The sequence below is a fragment of the Stylophora pistillata genome, chromosome 4 (genome assembly GCF_964205215.1).
Source record: "Stylophora pistillata chromosome 4, jaStyPist1.2, whole genome shotgun sequence".
NCBI lineage: Eukaryota > Metazoa > Cnidaria > Anthozoa > Scleractinia > Pocilloporidae > Stylophora > Stylophora pistillata.
In genome coordinates, this window is record NC_142522.1 from 20,904,138 (window position 1) to 20,924,325 (window position 20,188).

General features: G+C 40.1%; 1 pseudogene; it reads left to right on the forward strand.

The window, feature by feature from the left end:
- Nucleotides 1-17,175: 17,175 nt before the first annotated feature.
- Nucleotides 17,176-17,797, forward strand: LOC148732818 (uncharacterized; annotated as a pseudogene).
- The last annotated feature ends 2,391 nt before the right edge of the window (nucleotides 17,798-20,188 follow it).

The window sequence follows — 20,188 nt, forward strand, 5'->3', positions numbered from 1 at the left end:
AATTATGTTCGAGAATTTGGTGTTAGATCAAGATAACTTCTACCCGATAAGTTTAAATGTTAAGGTTACCTGTTTGCTGGAGAGTTATTGTACGGAGAAGTTACATGCTGATCACTTCTGGGTGTTAAAGGGTTAAATGATGTCAGATGAGGAATCTATGGCTGCTTTATTCGGAAATGAACACTGTTATCTGCTGATTACTTTTATTGTTTTAGACGCCAACGGTAAATGGGATAGAGTTCCATTGGGAGAAGTTAAAAAATAAACTGGGTTTGAAATTTGAACCCATGGATACTCCAGGTATTTTACTACTTAATTGATCTTGACTCTTTTGTTCCATAAGAACTCAGAACAACAAAAAAACGAACCGAAATTAAAATAGGCTAGTGTATTCTAATCACTTAGCCGTTATAAAAACCTACGATCTTTCTTATTCTTGTAACAAAAGATGACCCTATCGTCATCGCCGATCCTAGTAGTAAACAGGGCGCATGTTACATATGAGCTTCAAAATTAACCTTACTCACCAGAGTCTCTGTGGCTCAGTCGGTAGAGCATCGGAGAGTAGAATCTGAGGTTTGATTTCTCATGGGAACTCAGAATTTGTTCTTGGTCCCACGCTCGTAACAAGACGAAAAACATGTTTTTCTATTTCTTTACCGAGCTAAAAACTTACCATTTTTCTTATTCTATTTATAAACATGACGCTATCGACATTGCCGATGCTAGCAGTAAAAATGACGCTATCGACATTGCCGATCCTAGTAGTAAACATGACGCTATCGACATTGCCGATCCCAGCAGTAAACATGACGCTATCGACATTGCCGATCCTAACTGTAAACATGACGCTATCGATATTGCCGATCCTAGCAGTCACATGACGCTATCGACATTGCCGATTCTAGCAGTCACATGACGCTATCGACATTGCCGATGCTAGCAGTAAAAATGACGCTATCGACATTGCCGATGCTAGCAGTAAAAATGACGCTATCGACATTACCGATCCTAGTTGTAAATATGACGCTTTCAACATTGCCGATCCTAGGAGTAAACAAGACGCGTGTTTTATATCAACTTCGTAATAGATCTTGCTTACCATAGAGTCTCTGTGGCTCAGTGGTAGAGCATCAGATCGCGCAATCCAAAGGTCTGAGGTCCGATTCGTCGTGGAGACTCAGAATTTTGTCTTTGTCCCACGGTCGTGATAAGACAAAAACCATATTTCTCTATTTCTTTATCGAGCTAAGAACTTACCATCTCTGTTATTCTATCTATAACTAGCCGTTGCTCTATTACTTGCTTACATTTCTTCAAAAGCAAGAAAATCATTCTTTTTGACAAAAGATGCCTCCCGCTTCCCCTTTTTCTGAATAAGTTTCAAAGTACGGCAACAAACACAAATGCAGTTCCAAAACACAGAAGAGAGGAGGTATCAATTTTTCCTCTAAATTTCTTAAGACCTTCTTAATCAGAATGAACGGAAAAGAAATTCTTGCTATATTTAAAGTAATCGCTGCATTAACTTTTGTCTTCTCTTTCGTTTTTCAAGGGATGCACTATTACCTCAACATCGACCGCTGTGCTTACGGAGGTATTGTACCAGTGGCCTCTTGGTGGGATGGTATTCCCCAAGTATTAGGTCCAGAGGTCTTCGCGGTGAACTCTAACTACACTCAAGTGTACTACGAAGACGACGGGGAGTGGCATCTCTATATAAGTGCAAGAGAAATCCATTTTTCGTTTGATGGATAATTATTTTAAGGTTGACGTTAATATACAAACTTGGTCCCAGGTCCTCTCTTCCTTTCTTTAAGAACGAGTTTTATATGAAGGTAACGTTCCAAACTGATTTGATATGAGATATCGTGAACTACCTTCCCTAATTGAGGTTTATGCATGGTCCTTGGTGCCACAAATAATTGACGACTATTCACCGAAGTGGAGGTGGCTAGTAGTGGCTAAGGGGACAATATAACACAAAAAGATGATTTCACGAATTGCTTTGAGATGAATGATTAACAACTATTCACCGAAGTGGAGGTGGTTAGAGGTGGATATTTGGCCTACCCTGTGGCCTACCCTATGGCCCACCCTAAGTCCTACCGGTGGTCAGATTTTTAAAAGGATAGCATTGCTGGAAACCTTTTAACGTTTTCCTGAGTACTGTCTTACCAACGACTTTCTTCTGCTGTTTTGGCGGCCACATTCCGATCAAAATTTTTTAACCTTCTGATAGAATAAGGAAATCGAGGAACAGAAGCCGGTTAAACGCAACTTTTGGGCAAACATCATCATATCAGCTCTCCTTTCAAATTAGTGCAATACTGGCCCTTTCTTTGGAAAAGCAAGTAAAGTTTGCGAAATGTTTACGACGGCGATGCGTGCGTGTCCCGAGGTGCTCGTTGCAAATTCAATACTCTACAGCACTTAAGAGCACTTTAAAAAATTGGCCTGGCACGTAATGTTTGCGTTTTCTTACCTGGATATGTATGCTCTCCGATATAACGCCGTTCATTACATTTTTAAACCAGCACTCCATTATATGTTACCAACTGACAGCCTGCATCATAAACCCGCTATTTTGCATATCCTCTGCGACCACGCAATATTGGCCCCTCCTCTCCCCTCCCCCTTAACCTACCGTTATGGTTGAGTGCTGTGATATTTGCAGTGTTTCGTTCCCTCGGACGTTTAAAATCGTGTTAGCGACCTCTTAGTATACCCTTTTCAGAGACAGATAATTGTACACCAGCGTATTCGTTCGACTCTTACTGATTTTATTTTTATGTTTTTAAAAATCTGACCACCGGTAGACCATAGGGTAGGCCACAGAGTAGGCCACAGGGTAGGCCACAGGGTAGGCCACAGGGTAGGCCACAGGGTAGGCCACAGGGTAGGCCACAGGATAGGCCACAGGGTAGGCCACAGGGTAGGCCATAGGGTAGGCCATAGGGTAGGCCACAGGGTAGGCCATAGGGTAGGCCATAGGGTAGGCCACAGGGTAGGCCACAGGGTAGGCCATAGGGTAGGCCACAGGGTAGGCCACAGGGTAGGCTACAGGGTAGGCCATAGGGTAGGCCATAGGGTAGGCCATAGGGTAGGCCATAGGGTAGGCCATAGGGTAGGCCACAGGGTAGGCCACAGGGTAGGCCATAGGGTAGGCCATAGGGTAGGCCATAGGGTAGGCCACAGGGTAGGCCATAGGGTAGGCCATAGGGTAGGCCACAGGGTAGGCCATAGGGTAGGCCATAGGGTAGGCCACAGGGTAGGCCACAGGGTAGGCCATAGGGTAGGCCACAGGGTAGGCCACAGGGTAGGCTACAGGGTAGGCCATAGGATAGGCCATAGGGTAGGCCACAGGGTAGGCCATAGGGTAGGCCATAGGGTAGGCCACAGGATAGGCCACAGGGTAGGCCATAGGGTAGGCCACAGGGTAGGCCATAGGGTAGGCCACAGGGTAGCCCATGGCCAAGGCTAGGTTTTGTTTACACCCGGTTTGGAGTTAAACTTTGGAACGCAATTCCTAACGAACTTCGTCAACTCTCCAAAGGAGCTTTTAAGAAAAATTTCATGACTTTTTGCTCTCAATAATGGAAGCAGAGGACGATTATGTTGAAGTGCCCATTCGTCTACAAAAAATGGCAAATTCTGTATCCTTGAATCAATGTACTAATAATCGATAGGCTCTTTTAGGAGTAAATTTGACTGTAATATTATTCTGTAAGACTATATATTTTGTAACCTTATCTTGTGTTTCAGTAATTCTTATTTATCTAGATAGTTTATTTAGTTACTTTACAATTATTATTAGTTAGTTAGTTAGTTACTTTACAATTATTATATTATCTGTTATGACTGCTGTAACCTTACCTCTCCGCCCGCCTCGTCTAGCTTGTGCTATTTGTGGGTGGAGATGGCAAAATGATGTGCGTGAAATAAAGAGTAATCGACAGGTAAAACTGGGAAACCTTGTGGACGGAAAGGTCACAAACAGGTAGCTCAGTTTTTATTAATTTATGAAAAGAGAGAAAACAAAGAATTTTATCGCCATATTAACCATGTAAGTGAAAAAATCCAACTAACCTATACTTTCAACACACTACTACGAAAACTTCAAAACTAGTTTCGTCTACGACCTCGTCAGTTGATAACAAACATAATAATATACATGAAAAAATTTCTCAGTTCTGATTGGTTAAGATGAATGCAGTTTTCAGTTAGTTCAGTGCAGAAGAGAGTTAATTCAGTGCAGAAGAGGGTTAATTCAGTGCAAAGAAAGAAACAAACCAGACATTCTGATTGGTCAGAATGATTGGTCAATGTCAAGGTCAATGTCAAGGTCAATGTCAAGGTCAATGTCACTTGCAGGGTTTGAATAAATCATTTTTGCACATGATGCGCGCTCTTTTCTTCTGCGTAGTTATGATAAGCTACCTCGTATTTTTTCATGTATATTATTAATAGATAATCACATGATTTTATCGTGCAATTTGGAATGAATAAGCACTTGTAAATTTTTTCAAAGACCACAAATTGCACTCGCCCTACGGGCTCATGCAGTTTTGTTAGTCTTTGAAAAAATTTACTCGTGCTTATTTATTCCAAATTGCACTCAAAATCATGTGATTACCTATACAAAATCTAAAAATTTGAAAACTTTTGAAACAACAATGTCTTCACAGAACAGAACTCTCCTCTTGCCCTTCTAAAGCATGGAAGTGTTCTCTACCACGAGTATACGCACTTCTGGACGTCTCTATTACCTATTTCGATTTACAAGCACGGCAAACCACCTCATATGTAATACCCGTACTTCGGCATGATCCCTTTCCGTCAGTTCGGCAAAGAAGGCAGTCAGCATTGGTGCATCACCTCTGTTTGAAAGGGTCTGATTTTTGGAGCATGACTTTAAGGGTTGTTCCAGATTGCTCAACAACCTTGATCGTAAGCTCTGTGGCTTTGATCTCTCTCTTGTACCGGCTTTTAATCTGGAGACCAGAAAGAAATGGAAGAAAATGGGGTGGGGTTACGGGTGTACAAAAGATACGTGGATGACATAAATGTGGTTATGAACGCTTCCGCGGCTGGTATCAGATTTGGGGAGGGAAGTTTTACCCAAGATGAGAACTTTGTACAAATAGAGCAAAACGTCAGGCCAGATAAACGATGCTTGCTGTTGTTTCAGACGATTGGAAACAGCATACACTCTTCTATAAGGTTAGAGGTCGACTACCCGTCACGACACGTTTGCGATGAACTCTGAGCTGATGACATGAAATGGATGCTAATGAGGAGTCTAATATTCTGATAGCAAAGCGTCTTGTAAACGGTTTACAGCGTTAAAGATGTTTCAACAGCTTGAAAAGCCTTGTCTGATACTGCTTCTCTGTTGACTCAAAATGTAATAGTCTGGGTTGTACTTACAATTGTTTTTTGTTCATGTCCAGGACTCCACTAGAAAATCGTCCGGCGTAGTTGTTGTGCTTCTTGCATTTGCATTGTTCCTCTATGAACAATCTTTTGGGGAACGCGGCATGTTTCATTATTGGTACTCCAGCGCAGGTAGATTCAAACAGATATTTTAACACAATTGGAAGTAATGTCGCGTCGCAATCTGATTGGCCAATTTGCCGTCTTCGATAAGAATACAGACAACGTGTGAAAGTGTAGTGGGAGCGTCCAAGTGGGTGTAGTTCTGAGAAGGACTGTTGTCGGTGGTAGTGACTGACGTTTCGACAACCTATATTTGTATTTATTGTATTTTATATTGTATTTTGTATTTAAAGATTTGTACATTGTACAGGTGAGAGAACAATAGGACACGTGGTCCCCCACTAGGTTCACCCACCTGAACCCAACCCACCCATCCCACCCCAGGGGAGGACATCCATCAGACAGTAATCTCGTGCGTGGGAAATTAACTTCTGCTACCCCAACCCTGCAGGAGACGGGACCTCTATTTATTAGTCCCTATCCGAAAAGACTAGAATACCTAACCATTTCTTGATGTTATAGAAAGATAGCGTATTCTTCTCACTTGTTTTAAGAGCTTGAGTGTTGGTTCGGCCGGGGCTCGAACCCTCGACCTCCCACACAACAGTCCAGCGCTCTATCCATTGAGCTAACTGGGAGGCGGTCATCACTGTGCGGAAGTCATCATCAGAGTCAAGTGAATAGTTGTTGTCAGTAGAATGTTCTTATTCCAGTTGATGTAAAATGATTAATCAAGCCTCCTACATCAATCAATCAATCAATCAATAATTTTATTTAATAATGCAGGTTGTAAGGAAGGGGGCAGCCATAAGGCTGATGTGGACCTACAACGAACTAATAAAATGTAAAACTAAAATAATTCATAAAGTCACCCTATGGTATTTAAATATTCAATATGAATCATTGTAATAAAGTTCATTAGCAAACAAGTCACGAATTAATTCAAAAATTTACATGCAATGTAATGAAACTTAAAAATATACAAAATCTCTGTCTTTCATAGCAATCATAGGCGCTTCAAAAGAGAAGCTATTTATGTTCTGTGAGAGCTTACGTAAAATATTTTTAAAACTGTCTTTTTGAATGTTCACATTAAAATTTGCCAGCCTAGCAATAAAATTCCAGATTATAGGTCCTCTGTATTGTGCTGATTCCTTTCCCACTTTGTAGTTCACTCTAGGGATTTCAACCTGTAACCCTCCTGTACGTGATGGTCTGTTGCGTAACTTCAAACTAAAAGGGGCATATAAGATTTTATCATTTAAAACATCATGCATCAGAAGAAGGAGTCTTCTTTTATATATGTAAGATATTGGCAACCAATTTAACTCTTCAAGACTTTTATACTGGTGGATAACTCGTGCAGCTCTTGCATGAATAGGGTTTAAGGATTCCATACTAGAATAATTGCAGTTTCCCCACACCACAATACCATACGATACCGCAGGTACAACAGATTTAAAGTAAATTTCCTCCAGCGCTTTCACAGGAAGCTTCTTCATTCTTTTTAGTGCGCCCACTTTCTGTGCAAAAGATTTTTTTACATGGTCCACATGCAATGCCCATGTAAGCCTATTGTCAATGATTAATCCCAAACAAGTAGTGTTATTGACAACATTAATAAAATTATTTCCGAAGCATATTGGAGGAGCAGGACCAATGAAGCCCGATTTGCTAAGGATCATAACTTCAGACTTTACAGGATGAATACAAAGTTTGTTCATTGTACTCCAAAGCAGAAGTTGCTCGAGAATGTTGTTTAATTGTGAGCAGACCTGATCAAAGTTCTTCCCCACACAATATAATGTTGTATCATCTGCATACATGAACGAGTCTCCAGATGTAATAGCATTAGGGAGGTCATTGACGTAGATAGTATAAAGCCTTGGACCCAGGAGGGATCCTTGGGGAACACCATATTTCACTTCATCCAAGTTAGAAGGGTGGTCATTTACCACAGTGTATTGAAATCTGTCTTTCAAATAATCCATCAGCCACTCATGGAGATTCCCACTTAATCCAATAGCTTGGAGTTTTAATGACAAGATGTTGTGTGAGATGCTATCAAAAGCTTTCTTAAAGTCAATAAATATTGCACCCACAATCATACCTTTATCCATATTCATCTTCCAGGTATCTGTCATTTTTACTAACATGCCTTCTGATGATAGTCCTTTTGTAAAGCCCCACTGTGAAGGACTTTTTAGAGAGGAGTTACTTAGGTGCTCATCAATTATATTACAGACCTGATGTTCCAGTAATTTACTTAGGATACACAGCAAGGATATAGGTCTATAGTTGGCAATGTCAGTTCTATCTCCCTTTTTTAAAGATAGGGGTAACCTTTGCTCTTTTCCATGAAATGGGAACAGTTCTTGTGACAAAGCTGCGCTTGAAGATATTTTCCAAGCCATTAATGATTGCAGGGCCGGCTAGAGAAATTATTGTACTTGATATACCATCAGGGCCTGCTGCTTTGTTACTTTTGATATTCTTAAGACTTTTGAAAATATTTTCATGTTCCAGAACCAAAGAGTTGCGGGAAGATGCTGAGACTCTATAAATATGTTGTATATCGGTTTGGTTTGGGATGTTAGGGAGGTTTTCTGCGACATCTCTGCCAATATTTACAAAATATTGGTTGAATAAGTCAGCCTTCATGTCATCATCTAAAACCTCCAAGCTGTTTTCATCTTTGACTGGTCCAATTCTGGAGGACTTCTGGCTACCAGATATGCTATGTATAATTTTCCAGAACATACTTGAGTTATTGGCTTTATCAAACTTTTCCTTCCAATATTGAGTTTCTGCAGATCTTAATAAAGCAGTGACTTGATTTCGAGCGGATTTATATTCCGCCCAGTATTGCTTGGTATTTAGCGTACCATCACAGAGTTTTAAGAGTTTATACCGCTTACTCATGGCTTTAAAGTGCACCTAAACCCAAAAATATTTTTTCGCTTAACGAAATAAGCTTATTTTTTGGAGTATTTCTGTGCAAAAATTTTTTAATTTGCTTAAATCTGAAATTTTCTGTGCCTAGTCAAAAAAAGGAAAATCGGCCGCCATCTTGCCCCACGACCGAGTTTAAAGAGGAATGGCTCTAGCGGATAATGTGACGTCAAATCGAGAACACGAAAGTCTGCTTTTCAGACATTTTCACTTGTATGGGAAGGTTGTGGTCGATACTGTCCGAAACATGCCGACCAGGTGTATTGTATGAGGAATGTATGAAGCGTGATACCCTCTTGCAAATTTCGCACGTTGCTACATACTCCTATAACACACTTGGTCGGCATATTTTCGGACAAAATCGACTACAACCTTCCTAAACAAGCGAAAATGTATGAAATGCAGACTTTCGTGTTCTCGATTTGACGTCACATTACCCGCTAGAGCCATTCCTCTTTAAACTCGGCCGTGGGGCAAGATGGCGGCCGATTTTCCGTATTTTGACTGGGCACAGACAATTGAAGATTTGAGCAAATAAAAAAATGTTTGCACAGAAATACTCCAAAAAATAAGCTTATTTCGTTAAGCGAAAAAAAACTTTTGGGTTTAGGTGCACTTTAAGTATTTCACTGTTCATCCATGGGAGTGAATGCCGTCTAATTTTAACTAGGCGTTTTGTAACATGGCGATCAACAGCATCTTTAAACACTGTTTCCCAAGCCCATGTAATGTCGTCTATTTCATCAAAAATAGAACAAATCCACCATGGTGCGGTTTCAAGGTCGTACTGAAGAGATTTTGGGTCTTCCTTAACTCCTTTGAAGTTCTTGGCGTATTTTATTACTGGAGGGGAATTGCGTGACTTTGCCAACTTAAATGAGATGTAAATAAATTTGTGGTCGGCGATGCAGAAATCGATAACACCAGCACTATTAACTTATGGCATGTTGTTTGTGCAAATTAGATCTATGATTGTACTGGAATGTTCTGTTACTCTGGTAGGATTCTTAATAACATTTTTAAAATTAACGAGTTGCAGGACGTCTTTAAACTTTTTGCCTTTTCCAGAGTTGTCTAGCATATTCGAATTGAAGTTCCCGGTGATGATGACATTTTTTCTGCTCGCAGAGATTTTCTCAAGAATTGGAAGAAATTTATCGTAGAAACCTTCAGAATTTGGAGGACGATATATCCAGCCAACAAGAAGTCTTTGAGATTTGACTTTGAGTTCCAGCCACGTTGCTTCGATGTCGCAATTATCATATTTTGCAATTGAAATACAATCTAAGGAATCTTTAAAATAAACCGCAACTCCGCCGCCGATTTTGCTGAGGCGATCCTTTCTTTGAAGCTGGTATCCTTGAATAGCGATTTCATAGCTCTCTACAGTTGGAGACAAATGAGTTTCTGAGACAGCTAGAACATCTAGGCCATTATGAAATAACAGGAATTTAACTTGCGACAAATGTTTGTGAAGGCCACGAACGTTTGTGTGGCCCACTGTTATGTCACACCTTCCATGATGTTTAATCGTGGAGAAAGCACTCAACAATGAGTTTTCTGTGACATTTCTTCTTCCAGTTACAGGCCCAGGGTTTGGTGAAACATCACCAGCAATCACAATCCTAGTTAGTTGATAGCCAGAAACGGCATTAGAATAATAACAAAGCCTTGAAGACAAAAAGCGCTTTCCGCGATATTCACCAGATTCAAGATGGCGAAATGACGTTCTGGAGTGAACAGCGTCTCCGCAAAATTCTGCTTGTTTAAACAAGTCAAACAAGGAAGGAGGAGCATCTGTTTCTCCAATCACTCTTAGGTTGTCATCTAGAGTAAAAGCGATAGAGAATAGCAAGGATAAACATACTAAAAGCTTCCAAAGACCCGAACTCTCGCGAGTGATGCTGGTCTGACTCTCCTATCGCAGTCGACGTTTGGGAAAAAAAAAATCGGAGAGACTGGCAGAAACCTCGCAACAAGACTGACTGAACACAGACGGGCGACGAGGAAAGGTGGTCAACAATCGCATTGCTGAACATCATCGACTTACGAACCACAATGTTGGCTGGGACTGCGCAATGCCTAACCTACGGCACTGTCTACTTTCAACGACGGACTCTGGAAGGCTTCTTTACTATAGAACAGACTCCCCTAAACAGTTGTCAACTACTACCGGCCCCATACAAACGACTCATTCACGACCTAAACATTGCATACGAACCGAACAGAACTACCTAGCTTTACCGACGGATCGAATTAGACCAATCACGACCGACTTACGCCACTTGAGTCTTACAGCCAATAACATCACGGCAAAACTGACCAATCATTTTACACGAACTGAAATAAGAACATAGCTCTCTATAGCTGTGTATAGCCCCTATAGCTGTGTATAGCCCTGTCTAGCTGTGTATAGCCGTGTATAGCTGTGCATAGCTACGTATAGCTGCGTATAACTGTGTATAGCCTTGTATGGCTGTGCATAGCTGTGTATAGCTGTTTATAGCCTTCTATATCTGTGAACAGCTGTGTATAGCCATGTATAGCCCTGTATAGCTGTCTACAGCCTTGTAGAGCTGCGTATAGCTATGCATAACCCTGTATAGCTGTGAATAGCTCTCTTTTGCTGTGTATAGCCCCGAATAGCTGTGTTTAGCCCTGTATAGCCGTGTATAGCTGTGTATAGCTGCGTATAGCTGTGTATAGCCTTGTATAGCTGTACATAGCTGTGTCAGTATAGCCTTGTATAGCTGTGTATAGCCCTCTATATCTGTGTACAGCTGTTTATAGCTGTGTAAAGCCATGTATAGCTGTGTATAGCCCTGTATAGCTGTGTAAAGCTGTGTATAGCTCTGTATAACTGTGTATAGGTGTGCCGGACGGTATAGCTCGGTATAGCTGGGTTTAGCTGTGTATAGCCCTGTATAGCTGTGTAAAGCTGTGTATAGCCCTGTATAAAGGCTGATAGTTTCTAAAGAAACTGTTTGGGGCTGCGTCGGTGGGGGTAACGAAATACGTTGAATATATCAACAAAGTTGAAATGGAAAATTGGCGACCGTTATGATTATAAAAGCTGACGTTTCGAGCGTTAGCCCTTCGTCGAAGCGAATAGGGGAATTGTGGGTTGTGTGTGCTTTTAAAGGCAGAAAAAGGAGCTACGTGATTGGTGGGAACATGGCAACGAGAAAAACACGAATAAATCTATTTGTGTTTAAATTATTTATTTATTTGTGTTTTTCTGGTTGCCATGTTCCCACCAATCACGTAGCTCCTTTTTCTGCCTTTAAAAGTTCACACAACCCACAATTCCTCTATTCGCTCCGACGAAGGGCTAACGCTCGAAACGTCAGCTTTTAAAATCGTAACGGTGGCCAATTTACCATTTCAACTTTGTATATATATTCAAACTTAGCAATAGCTGAGAAGGTGTCGGCCTAGAATGATTGCCCACGTGCAATCACAAGCTTTAATACTCGTATCACTATACCCACAATGCATCTATACTCAAGGGCCCAGGCCCTTGTCCTGTTGCTCTCGTGCCGCAGAAATATTTAATTTCCGGCTTATTCGTTGGCAATAAAACGCCAGAAATTCCATTTTACTTCCACCAGCATGGTACGTGGCATGAGGTAACGTGCGAACCACCTACTTCGATCTCAAATTTACCGCCACAAATAAAGACAGTTTCCATTGGAGAAAGGAAATACAAATCTCAAAAATTCTTGTATTGTGATGAAGACATAAAACAATTTTGAGGAATGAGCCCGCTATTCACTGCTTTGGAGTAGCTGTAGCTCAAGCTGACTTGACTCTAAGAGTTCTACATCACACGACGGTTGGTTGACAAATGGTCTAGTGGGACCTAAGGCTCCTTTTATAGCGCGCCTTCGTGTTTAAACTTAGAGTATTTGATTGTCCTGGGAAAAAAATTCGAATTAATTTTAAGAGGCACGTGATCTGTACAGGACATTGGCCTGATGGTTTTTGCCAAAATCTCGAAGATCCACCGTCAATCCAATACACAGAAGAAAAAATGTCTAAAATCACTCGTGAGCATTGGAACTGTGCTGCAGCTTTGTGTACGAATTCTTGGCGAACATAACTCGATGAACTACAACATTATCGTTTGAGTGATATCCACTGAGCAAAGTTAAACAACACGCGTATAATAAAGTTCTGAAAAACAAAGCAGTCGATTTCAAACGTGACTTTATATGCTCGGAGCACTGGAAAAAAGGCTTTAGAGAGAACTTAGACGATCTCCCAGATAGAGCTTGTCACCCTGATTATATCAACAAACAACCAACAGATAAAATTACTCCTAGAAGCAAAATAGCTGCTGCTAAAAGATCTCTTGCTATTGATAACAATGTTAGACCAAAACGAAGGAAAACACTACGATATTCAAAGGAGGATAGCAATGGTTCTGATGTTTATATTCAAAATGATCAATTACAAGAAGAATTACAAGACCTCAAAGACAAGCTTGAGGAAAAAACTAAAGAAGCAAATATACTATCCCAGCAAGTGAAAGATCTAACTGAAATGAATGACAGTTTGTGTAAGAAACTCTCTCATTTTAAAGAGCTGATGAAAGACTTGACATTTTCTTATGAATGCCTTGAGATCAATTCCAAAAAAATTTTTTATACGAGTGGATTAACTGTTGATGATTACAATTGTCTGTAATAGTTTATCCACATTGTAAGAATAACACAGATTGGCAGAGAAAATTAACAAAGAAAACGGAACTGTTGTGCTTCTTGACAATTTGCCGCCATGCATTACACCTTGGAATCATGGCTTTCCGTAACAAATACAAGTGATGCAACAACGTCAAGAATTTTCTCTGCATGGATAATGTTCCTTTCTATACTTTTTTATTCTTTGGATCTAAGTCCATATCCAGGAGAAGTTATGTCACTGTTACCTTCAGAATTTTGGGCTTCTGGTTACAAAGATACTGTCTTAATCATGGATGTTCTATTTTCTTGTCTTTGGGAAGGGATCTAGTTTTTATTTCAACAAGAAATTGTTGCTCCCAAGTACTCACAGCATCAGGACTGGCTCCAAATCTTGCATCTGAAGGATGTTTGAAGAATTCACATTTTACTATCCTGCTTAAATTGAATGATAGCATTTCCTTTCTCCTGTTTCCCTCTAATGAAATTAGGCAGTTTGCTTCTTCTGGGGTTCAAAACTTGTTCGTCAATTTTGTTCTTAACTGCAAACCATGAGTTGTCAAATTCTTTTATTTCTCTTACAGTTGGAAAGAGAAAGGACTTTCTCTTACAGTTGGAAAGAGAAAGGTCCTTTCTCTGACAGTTCGGGAAACTCGGGGTTAAAGGAAATCGCTTAAATCGCAATGGATCGGGAAAATAACCAAACAGAAAGTAAAAACAAGCAAAGTAGATACGGTAAGCTGTATTTTATCGATAATTCTAGTGAGTATTTATCAACTTGAACCGTTTACCTGAAATCCCATACTAATCCTTTATATTCACGGCCATTTTAAATTACGCAATATGAAACCACATGTATTAATGATTAACCTCTCACACTGACCTTGGGCCGCCTGTGGCTCGTTCGGCCTCAATGCAGATCTTTTATAGATTCAAGCGAAACAAATTTGCATACAAGCGGGTTACCACCGCTCTCAACTTATTGATCGACATTCAGCACTACAAACGTGCATAAGGAAGATTCCGACCGCATTCCATTCACTCTCACGTTTCACCCTCACAACCACTCAGTTAAATCCATCATTCTTAAAAACTTCAAATTACTTCAAAACGATCCAGAGACAAGCACTATCTTTTCGCAGCCTCCGCTCATTTCATTCAAACGCGACAAAAACTTAGGCAATTTTTTGGTCAGAAGTTCTTTTCAGACTAATGAGCAACCAGGCACTTTTAAATGCGCTCGTGCGCGATGCAAAACGTGTCCTTTCATTCACAACACTGAGAAAATATCGGGACCTAAACGATCCATTAAGATCACCGATCACTTCACGTGCACCTCCGCTAATGTAATCTATTGCATAACTTGCACTTATTGCAAAAAGATATACATCGGCGAAACGGGCAGAAGACTAGGTGACCGATTCCGAGAACACCTTCGAGACGTGGAAAGGAATGACAAGGACACATCTAAACCAGTCGCTAGACATTTTAATTTACCTAATCATCCTAAGCAACATATGGCAATCTGCGGTCTTTCCTTGCACTTAGGTGGCACGGAAAGCCGTAAAAATCTTGAACAAAAGCTCATCTTTCAAACCGGCAGTCTCAATCCCACAGGGATCAATGAACGCTTTTCATTCCACTAATTTATTCATGTTTTTCTCGTTGCCATGCACCCACCAATAACGTAGCTCCATTTTCTACCTTTAAAAGCACACACAACCCACAATTCCTCTATTCGCTCCGACGAAGGGCTAACGCTCGAAACGTCAGCTTTTGTAATCATTATGGTGGCCAATTTACCATTTCAACTTTTGTTGATATATCCAAATTTGCATACAGTCTGTCAAAAAGATAACTGATGACCAGGATCGATGGCAGAAAACTCTGAACATAAGCTTTAAATAGTCGGCTCGATCAGTGTTTTAAGAATTTTTTCGCAAAGAACACCAACACGTCGTATCAAGGAATACAAATTGCAAAGTTTAGACGTTTTCGAGAGCAGCCGTTTTGATCGAGCCGCGACGTAAAGCGACGGTGCAGATGTCAAACTTAGGGAGACAGTAGAATGGAGAAAACGGCAAAACACACTGAAACTCTGGACTCATGAACAGGTAAGAATAATATTTGAGTTAAGGTTATTATATTTACTTTGCTATATGCATCGGAGTCGTGTTCATTTTTATCATATCAATGTCTTGATGGTCACATGCACACAACAGGATGGCATGATTTTTTTGTCTTCCTTCACAATTTTCAAAAAATTGTAAAAAATTCCAAATTCATTTCCCCAAACTAAACTTTACATGTTCTAAAAGATCATCAACTCTAGTATTATCATTCGTAATCATACGAAATTCTGAGGAAAGGCACTTTCTAAAAATTATCGTTGTTTTTCGCCTACCGTTTTACGCAACACGGGAGAGCCATAAGCTTTTGACTTCTCTTGAACACTGGAATTCATCTAATCTTTATGAAATCACGGTGTTTAGACTATGACAAGTTGTACAACAACTTGGAATTGTGATAGCTTTTTCTAGCGCAGTTTTTTTGAGACGCGAGTCGAGTGGATCATGACCTATTTTAAACCTGTTCGGTGTCGCCAAATCCTGGAAGTGAAAACTAAACGTTTTCGTTTTTTCGGAAGCAAATAATTTTTTTACTGAAAAAAACTGCACAGCAATTGTATACTTTCTACAGGCTACTTGTATGCAAAAGAACGGCGAATATAGGTTTTTTTAACTTTGCCATGCAATGTTTGATTTTTGCACGGATTTGCTCCTAACAGCTTCACGTCAGAATGATGGCAGACTTCACAGTCTCGAATTAATTTTAGAAAAATCTGTCACCGATGGACAAGTATAGTACATAAAGAATCCTGTTATTGCTACTAAAATCTTATCAGCTTTGCTCTTAACGATTCTGCATTGTTGAAGGCATGGGTGATCTGCTACAATCGTGGAAGCCAATTATCGCAGTTGATAATAACGCTGATTTAAGCACACGGCTTGGAATTCCTCCGTCTTTAAAATACACGAAACCCCTTCATTTCACCCAGCAGAAAAATAAACACAGAGACAAAGTGCATTGGGATAGATATGAATCTAGTTCGTTTTAGCTCATTTCTTACATGTGTAATTTCCAACACTTAATTCAAACAAAGAGACACCGCCTTCCTTTTGAAGTATTCATTTTTTATAGCCGACGATCATTGAGCGTTTACGTACAGTATTTGTATCCTTCGTCTTGGTTTCCAAATCTGCTTGTTTTTGACAGTAAATGCACTCTCTCAGCGTTGATAGTACTTGGCATAAGCCACTACAACACCTATCCGTAGTTTCTAATAGATCACTCATTGCACCATCTCCGTCGCTGTTTTATTCCAGATTTCGAGCTCGAACTTGTTTGAAACGGTACGGTTTAAGGACCGCCCTGCCCAACAATCCAAAGATAAACACTTGAAACACGTGGGGGGTAATGAAAAGTTGGAGGGTTTGACGTAACACCTAAGCTAATTAGCTATTTAAAATGGCAGCATAGCAGTGGATTTTCATTAGGATCGGAGCAACTTTGAAAGCTGAAAAAACGGTAGCTAACTCGGCTTAGTGTAAACTATTTATTGGTGGTTACAAAAAATAAGCGATTTTTGGAGTCACCTTGTCCTTTAACACGTGTTGCATTGATACGCAAGAATATCGAGACCTGCGCTATGGTTCAGGTTCTTTTGTCCGCTTTAGCACTGCACGTGAACAGAATATGAGAATGTAGCTGTCGTTATTACGATATCAATAACATTAGACTCTGAAATTCACTCCAGTTCTTTTGTCTTGTACCCATTTAAGAGGCTTCGTTTTTCCTTTCGCCCCCATGACATGCAGTTAGGGAGTATTTTATAACTGTTTAGATCACCAGCAGTCCCGACAGTCCCTCTTTCCAAGTTAAGTCTATAAACAGATTAGATTGTGGTACACTTAATCGATAGATTTACCATGCATGTGTAATACTCCCCGTGTCAATTTTGCAGAAATTCAGGTCCATTGCCTGCAAGCTCCAACGCTAAGAAATGCTAACGCCCCAAGAAAAACGATGGATTGTCGTCGGGATTTTCCTCTCAAAAGTTCTTAAACCAGGAATCAACAAGGTCATTAAGCAAGAGATACAGGATTTGTATCAAAAGCTGGCTCTCCCACCAACCCGCATTCAGTTACAAACGTCGTCTACTTATCAAGAGAGGATTTCACCTTCTAAATGGCTCCTGAAATATGAGAACATCAACAATAATGCATCACCTCACCACAGAAAAGATTACCGTGTTAAAGACGAGGTGTCTTTGGCAAAACTGTTTGTTGAGCCATCCATGTCAAACTTCACAGATTTTGATGAAACATTGGATTTATCGGCAGCGCTCTCTATTTTATGTCAAGCACCAAAATTTGTTCGTCTTGGAATTCATAACCTTGCATGGGATGTTTCGTATTTAGGTTCGTAATGAGTGGGGCCATTGTAAATTTGCAACTTGGACCCAGTCCTTTTATTTGAAATGCTTTCAACGTCTGGAGAAATTGATTAACAGTTTGAATCTTCCTAAGGCTTCTAAGGAAAAAGTTTTGAATGATTTGCGAGAATGGAAAGATAGAGGTATGATTACAAATTTTGCTTCTTAGTACATCATAAGTAATATACATAAAAAAACTACGCGCCTCTGATTGGCTGAAAAAGGGTGCATTTTTAATGTACATAAGTGCAAGTTTGTAATATGAGTGCAAATTACAAATAGCTTGCACGCACTGTCAAAATTTTGTTCATCTTGACTTTCTGTGATTGTTTTTCATTTGTTTTATCAAAAAGTAGTAACATGATTTCCCATGTTGTTTTAGACGCCAAAGGTAAATGGAGTAGAGTTTGAATGGCAGAAGTTAAAAAATAAACTGGGTTTAACATTTGAACCCATGGATACTCCACGTATTTTACTACTTAATCTTGAATAATTCGTCTTTAAGAACCCAGAACAACAAAACCGAACCGAAAATAAATAGAGTGATGCATTCTGAGGTACCGCAACAAAAATCATCAAATCAGAGAGTGTTTACAGTGGTACGCATCATACTGTGTCATGGTGACAGCACTGCTGCCAGTCACTGAAATCAAAATTACTAAGCACGTAAGAGGGAACGAAAACGGATTCAACATAACCTAGTTGTGTTAAGCACAGCTTAGGAATGAGGTAAGCAAAGATGACAAAGACCTTACATGGAATTTTCCTTTTTCTATGACTTGTTTGGGTTAAAATAAAAACCAAGAGAGTCGATCTTTCTAACATAAGGTGCCTGGTGGTCTTCGTTTCTCCAAATAAGTTGCAAAGTAAGGCAACAAACACAGACGTATTTCCAAAAAAACAACGCTCAAGTTGTTAATCTTAAACAATTTTGATTAATGAGGATGAAATGGGAATGGAAACTCTTTCTATTCTCTTTGTAATTGCTGCACTTAAACTATTTTCCCTTTTTTTCTAGGGATGCACTATTAGGGACCTTAAGCAGTTAGGACGGCAACGCCAAGGAAGACTTCGATCAAAAAATGAATTTCTACTCAACAGTTAGAATTTCAAAAATGGCTGCATGAGCTTACCGTCTCATACGGCGCCACAGCTCAACTTCAGCATGACGTATAGAAGTAGCGTTGATTTCCAAATGGAAATTAAATTAATTTGCCGTCGTGGTTTCGATTCGCGCAGACGACGCAAATTTTCGCGATTTCACGTTGTTGTTTTGCATAGGACGGCTAAGAAATGTACAAAGTTTCAAAACGCACGTGCTGAGCTATTGTTCTGCCAATTTGATCGCTTGTTTTTCCACGTCCTCGTTGCCGTCGCCGTCGAGGTTCCTTAAGGTCCTTATTACTTCAACATAGACCGCTGTGCTTACGGAGGTGTTGTGCAAGTGGCCTCTTGGTGGGATAATACTCCTCAAGTAAGAGGTGCAGAGATCTTTGCGGTAAACTCTGAATACACTCAAGTGTATTACCATAACAACAGGGCGTGGCATCTTTACATAAGTGCAAGAGACATCTGTTTTACTCCCGAAGGTGTTCGCGCGCTCCCCCAAAATAAGGACCTAACGAATAAAGACGAGAAAAAGAGAAATCAAAGCCAACCAAGACGTCGATGAAAAAAAACATGAATTCTTATCTTTAGTTTGAATTTCACGAGTGGTTGGAAGTGTTTTCCATCTCTTACATTGCCAAGCCTCAACTTCAGCTTAACTTGGCTTACTCAAGGTCCCTGATGTCACGTAAGCGTCTCCCTCAAATAAGCGCTCGTCCCCTCCCCCCCCCATCTCTCTCGCTCTCTCACATCAGTAGGGATATAATAAAAACCTGTTTATATCGTCAATTCGTTTATAACTTTTTAACTTTCAACTACAGCAGAATCAGTGAAGGAAAATAGTTTTTTCCCCCCGTTCCATTTATTTCTATCTTCATGCGCTTGTAGAGCTCCTCTATGCGCGTTATCTGTTCCTTTAATTTTTTTTCCTATTGCTGCGCTCTTGGTAAGAGCCGTTAACTTCCCAGGCACAACGAGACCATTTTCTGGCCTTTGGGATCAGTAATTTTTACGATTAATAATGACAATAGGACTGAATGGAGACTAATTCGGTCTGTGATCATGCGAGTGATTGACAAAATCGGACGACCGCGAAGCTGGAATCCGAACTGTTAATCAAGAGTATTATCATTGTTAATACTCAAATCGGGCTGGTGATAACCAATCACGTTCGAGAATCTTGATATGGTTTTGATTATAGAGTTGTTGGGATGTATTTATAGAAAACAAAAGAAAAGGAATTATAGCCCAATCGAAATGTGACGAACAAACTTTTAACCGTCAGTGCCATGAACATGCTTCACTTTGTAAGTTCCAATTACATTGTCGTCATACTTCTCGGCTTCTTCCCTGTCATCTTTTTAAGTAAATAATTAAGTCTTTTCTTTTGTTTAAACAAACGAAAGAAGCACCCCCCCTCCCGTCCCCCTTTCAACCGAAATTTTTAGTAAGC